Below are 6,000 nucleotides of genomic sequence, written 5' to 3'. Positions count from 1 at the left end.
CTGAATATCCTTGTCAACCTTCTGTCTCATTGATCTAATATTGACAGTGGGGTGTTAAAGTCTCCCATTATTATTGTGTGGGAGTCTAAGTCTCTTTGTAGGTCTCTAAGGACTTGCTTTCTGAATCTGGGTGCTCTTGTATTGGGTGCGTATATCTTTAGGATAGTTAGCTCTTCTTGATGAATTGATCCCTTTACCATTATATAATGGCCTTCTTTGTCTCTTTTTATCTTTGTTGGTTTAAAGTCTGTTTTATCAGAGACTAGAATTGTAACCCCTGCTTTTTTTGCTTTCCATTTGCTTGGTAGGTCTTCCTCCATCCCTTTATTTTGAGCCTATGTGAGTCTGCACATGAGATGGGTCTCCTGAATATAGCACACTGATGGGTCTTCACTCTTCATCCAATTTGCCAGTCTGTGTCTTTTAATTGGGGCATTTAGCCCATTTATATTTAAGGTTAATATTGTTATGTGTGAATTTGATCCTGTCATTATGATGCTAACTGGTTATTTTGCCTGTTAATTGATGCAGTTTCTTCCTAGCATCAATGGTCTTTACAATTTGGCATGTTTTTGCAGTGGCTGGTACCGGTTGCTCCTTTGCATGTTTAGTGCTTCCTTCAGGAGCTCTTGTAAGAAAGCAGGCCTGGTGGTGACAAAATCTCTCAGCATTTGCTTGTCTCTAAAGGATTTTATTTATTCTTCACTTATGAAACTTAGTTTGGCTGGATATGAAATTCTGGGTTAAAAATTGTTTTCTTTAAGAATGTTGAATATTGGCCCCCACTCTCTTCTAGTTTGTAGGGTTCTGCAGAGAGGTCTGCTGATAGTCTGATGGGCTTCCCTTTGTGGGTAACTTAACCTTTGTCTCTGGCTGCCCTTAACATTTTTTCCTTCATTTCAACCTCAGTGAATGTGACAATTATGTGTCTTTGGGTTGCTCTTCTTGAGAAGTATGTTTGTGGTGTTTTCTGTATTTCCTGAATTTGAATGTTGGCCTGCCTTGCTAGGTTGGGGAAGTTCTCCTGGATAATATCATGAAGAGTGTTTTCCAACTTGGTTCCATTTTCCCCATCACTTTCAGGTACACCAGTCAAACGTAGGTTTGGTCTTTTCATATAGTCCCATATTTCTTGGAGGCTTTGTTAATTTCTTTTTACTCTTTTTTCTCTAACCTTGTCTTCTCACTTTATTTCATTAATTTGATCTTCAATTGCTGACACTCTTTCTTCCACTTGATTGAATTGGCTATTGAAGCTTTCGCATGCATCATGAAGTTCTTGTGCCATGGTTTTCAGCTTCATCAGGTCATTTAAGGTCCTCTCTCCACTGTTTATTGTAGTTAGCCATTCATCTAATCTTTTTTCAAGGTTTTTAACTTCTTTGCGATGCGTTCAAACATCCTCCTTTTGCTCAGAGAAGTTTGTTATTACTGACCTTTAGAAGACGACTTTTGTCAATTTGTTAAAGTCATTCGTCATCCAGCTTTGTTCTGTTGCTGGCGAGGAGCTGCAATCCTTTGGAGGAGAAGAGGCGCTCTGATTTTTAGAATTTTCAGCTTTTCTTCTCTGGTTTCTACCTATCTTTGTGGTTTTATCTACCTTTGGTCTTTGATGTTGGTGACCTACAGATGTGGTTTTGGTGTAGATGACCCTTTTGTTGATGTTGAAGCTATTCCTTTCTGTTTGTTAGTTTTCCTTCTAACAGTCAGGTCCCTCAGCTGCAGGTCTGTTGGAGTTTGCTGGAGTTCCACTCCAGACCCTGTTTGCCTGGGTGTCACCAGTGGAGGCTGCAGAACAGTAAATATTGCTGCCTGGTGCTTCCTCTGGAAGCTTCATCCCATATGAGGTGTCTGTCTTCCTATATGAGGTGTCTGTCGGTCCCTGCTGGGAGCTGTCCCCCAGTTAGGCTACACAAGGGTCAGGGACCAACTTGAGCAGGCAGTCTGTCCATTCTCAGAGCTCAAATGCCATGCTAGGAGAACCACTGCTCTTTTCAGAGCTGTCAGACAGGGACGTTTAAGTCTGCAGAAGTTGTCTGCTGCCTTTTGTTCAGCTATGCCCTGCCCACGGAGGTGGAGTCTAGAGGCAGTAGGCCTTGTTGAGCTGCAGTGCACTCTGCCCAGTTCGAGATTCCTGGATGCTTTGTTTACCTACTCAAGCCTCAGCAATGGCAGACACCCCTCCCCTAGCCAGGCTGCCGTCTCACAGATCGAACTCAGACTGCTGTGCTAGCAGTGAGCAAGGCTCCATGGGCATGGGCCCCACTGAGCTGGGCACAGGAGAGAATCACCTTGTCTGCTGGTTGCTAAGACCTTGGGAAAAGCGCAGTAGTTGGACGGGAATGTCCCATTTTTCTAGGTAGTCTGTCACAGCTTCCCTTGGTTAGGAAAGGGAAATCCCCCGACCCCTTGTGCTTCCCAGGTGAGGCGACACCCTGCCCTGCTTCAGCTCGCCCTCTGTGGGCTGCACCCACTGTCCAACCAGTCCCATTGAGATGAACCAGGAACCTCAGCTGGAAATGCACAAATCACCCGTCTTCTGTGTCAATCACACTGGGAGCTGCAGACCAGAGCTGTTCCTATTCAGCCATCTTCTGTCTGGTTTGTTTTAAGTGATCCAACCACGTGTCCAGAGGCTTATCTTCCATGAAATAACGTTCCCATCCATTACCTGCCTTAATGTCTGAAATTCCACCATTTTAACACCTCCATTAAGGTGTTGATCTCAATAGTCTTTGAAAATTACCTTTATGGGGTAATACTCACCTACTAATGTGTATGAAAAAGTGATAAGGAACTGGGGTTCAGAACATCCAAGATGCTTGGGTGGTAAATGAAACAATATCAAGGAAAGTCAGCCTCAAGAACACAAGCTTCTTGGGGTCTTGTCTTATTTACACTATGTCCCCAGGGCTTAGAATAGTGCCTGGCAACCATACACATGCTCAATAAATATTAGTTGAATGTGAGAAGAAAGGAGGAGTGAAAATGATTTAAATGTAAGAGTTATGAAAATTTCAAGAATTTTAACCTCCAGGTACTAGAAAACTGACCAAAGGAATATTATTTGCCAGTTTAAAAATATCACAGAAGACTAGAAGGTGACTAAAAATTAGGAAATTGTAAAGTCTACTTTCTTTCCTTCCTTCCTTCCTTCCTTCCTTCATTCCTTCCCTCCCTCCCTTCCTCCCTCCTTCCCTCCCTCCCTCCTGTCTTCCTGCCTTCCTGTCTTATTTCTTTCTTTCTCTTTCCTTCTTTTTTTCTTTCTTTTGAGCCAGGGTCTTGCTCTCTCCAGGCTGGAGTGCAGTGATGCAATCATGGCTTTCTGCATCCTTGGCCTCCTGGGCTCAAGAAGTCTCCCCACCTTAGCCTCTCAAGTAGCTGGGACTGCAGGTGCATGCCACCATACCTGGCTAATTATTTTTTTGCAGAGATGGGGGTCTCGCTATGCTGCCCAGGCTGGTCTCAAACTCCTAGCCTCAAGTGTTCCTCTCACCTCAGCCTCCCTAAGTGCTGGGATTATAGGTATGAGCTATGGCACCTGTCCTAAAATCTTATTTTTAAGAGATGGGAACAAAGGGGATAACTAATTAGTAGGCTTGAATATTTGATTTTCATGCCCAGAAAGGTCACCACCAAATTGATGTGCAGATCGCTTGAAGAAGAGGACAGATATGCAAGTTGTACCAGCACAAAAACAAAATCAGCACTGAATGCCATAGTATGGGAGTTTCTAAAGGCCATCCTACAAAATACTAATTCCACAGGGTGCTCCACGAAAGAAGAATTTCCTGGGCAAATGAGTTTAGAGAATACTAGGCACTACATCCCATTCCTGGAGTTGCCAGTGCTCTTCAGGACATTGAAGCTATGAAAATCTCGCAAAGCATTCTTAGCTTTGTTTACCCACATTTGACCAGGTAATATTTTCTCTAAGGAGCACTCATTGATATTCTATGGAACTTATTTCTCATGGAACCTACTCTGGGAAATGCTGCTCTACCAACATACTAATTTTTATAATATTCTTCTTCAAGGGCAATGACTAACAGTATCATTGCCCTTTCTAATTAGTTTATAAATATGTTTCAGTTGCCAGTGGTAGCCATGGCAAGTAAAAATAAACAAATGCATATACAAAATTACATTTTATAAGTGAAGAAAGGCCTCAAAAATTCCTTCATACAGTAGCGAGAGATATGAATAGAAAACTAATTTATATCCTCAAAACTAAAGTGATGATTTACCCCCAAAATACTATTCTGTTAGGATAAGTTGCTTGAATATCCAATTTGTTTGGTTTAAGTGAATAGTGAAACATTAATTATTCAAGCAGGAAAAGCCTTTAAACATCGTCTGAGAGTCCCCAACATTTTGGTGAGGTGAAGTGCCTTTTCATTTCTCCCATCTTAAGTAGCCTGCCTTTGGGAGTGTGGTGCTAAGTGAGAAAGAGGAGGGGACGTTACTCTGTGTTCCCCGTGAGCTTCAGAAACTTCCCACGCAAGGGCTCAGTAAAGGTCACTTCATCCTTAGTGGGACTGCTCGCCCACTGCTTGGGGTCTCCTGCTTTAGTTACTCCGTAGCTGGAGGGACTGAGGCCCACAGAGGTGCCCAAGGCCACAGCCAGTAGGACCATGACCAGAAATTAGGGGCAGCACCAAGCAAGGGTGAGCAGTTCAATCAGACTGTCTTATTCTAGGATTTTGGCTTCTCTACTTCCCAGCTACAGGACTTGCGCATGTTACTTAATTTCTCAGAGCATGTTTCCTCATCTGTAATAAGAGGATGGTGAGGGATTAAATAACTCAGTAAAACACCCAGTGTGTGCCTGGCATATAGTAGGGGTTTCATAAATGGTGGCTTCCTTACTTGCTTACCCTACCAGTGTGATCTGCTGCCTAACAGTAACAAGCCTTATAACCTCAGCATTGAATCCAGCAACCATTTACTGAACAGAGGTTTCTGACTGATGAAAGGGTATCATCAACGGGGCAAAACAGTATTAACATGACCCATTTAAATTACACCCCAACTGCAGAAATCTTCCTTAAATGGTAGCTTTCTGTGATCTAGCATGTACTGCATTGCTGGTAACTAGGAAATGTTAAAACTTCATAGCCAGCAGGAAGCAATATAACACACTATTCCTTATTTAATTTCTTTTAACAGCTGTCATCCCACTAAAGTGGTAATCATTTTTTTCTTCCACTCATTATAAAAAAGACTGGAGGTAGATAAAATTTTCCTGAGTTGTTTCTCCTGCAGAAGCAAAAGAGACACCTTTCTTTGCATTCCCTTCTTTGACCTAATTTTCCTCTCTCTTAGCTTGCAAGGTCGCAGCTGGAATTGAGTATGTTTTTGTTCCAGACTGTGCAAAGTGCTTTGGGTGCCTTTTCTCATTGTATCCTCACCTCTACCCTCTGAGGCAGGTACTGCTGTATGAGAGATGGTTAAGGTTCCTTCCTATGATCACATGGCTAGCAAGTGGTTGGGCTGTGATTTAAACTCAGGTGTGGCTCTTCCTCACTTGGCTCTGCTGCGGCTGCTTTTCAGAAAGAATGACCATCTTCCCAGAAGTTTAAAATGCTTTTAGGTAAGACCGAGGGGTGGGGACGCGGGAAGAAGAATAAGCCACATAACTGCCTACAGCCACCAGCTCGTGCATGTCTTTACTTAAATTAGGTGCCCGTATGCCCCTCCATGGCCACAAAAAAAAAAAAAAAAGCTCATGGCTCCTTTGCCAAGTTGATTGGTCCCCAACCTGTACCACACTCCCTCCCAACTCCCATCCAAGGCTGGCCCCGAGACCAGTAAATAGCGACATTTGTATTTCTTCTGATGTTCTTTGCTCACCATAGGAGGTTGCTGGGTTCCTAACTTAACGCCTTTCCGTTCCTGGGAACCTGAGCATCCAGCAGTCTGCTCTGGCTTCAGTGGGTCTCGTGGGATGACCCTTTCCACCTTATCTGACACCCCTTAGTTACCACCTGGAAAGGCGGC

Source organism: Papio anubis, chromosome 1 (assembly GCF_008728515.1).
Source record: "Papio anubis isolate 15944 chromosome 1, Panubis1.0, whole genome shotgun sequence".
NCBI lineage: Eukaryota > Metazoa > Chordata > Mammalia > Primates > Cercopithecidae > Papio > Papio anubis.
The sequence above is the reverse complement of the archived record's forward strand: the minus strand, read 5'-3'. Positions refer to the sequence as shown.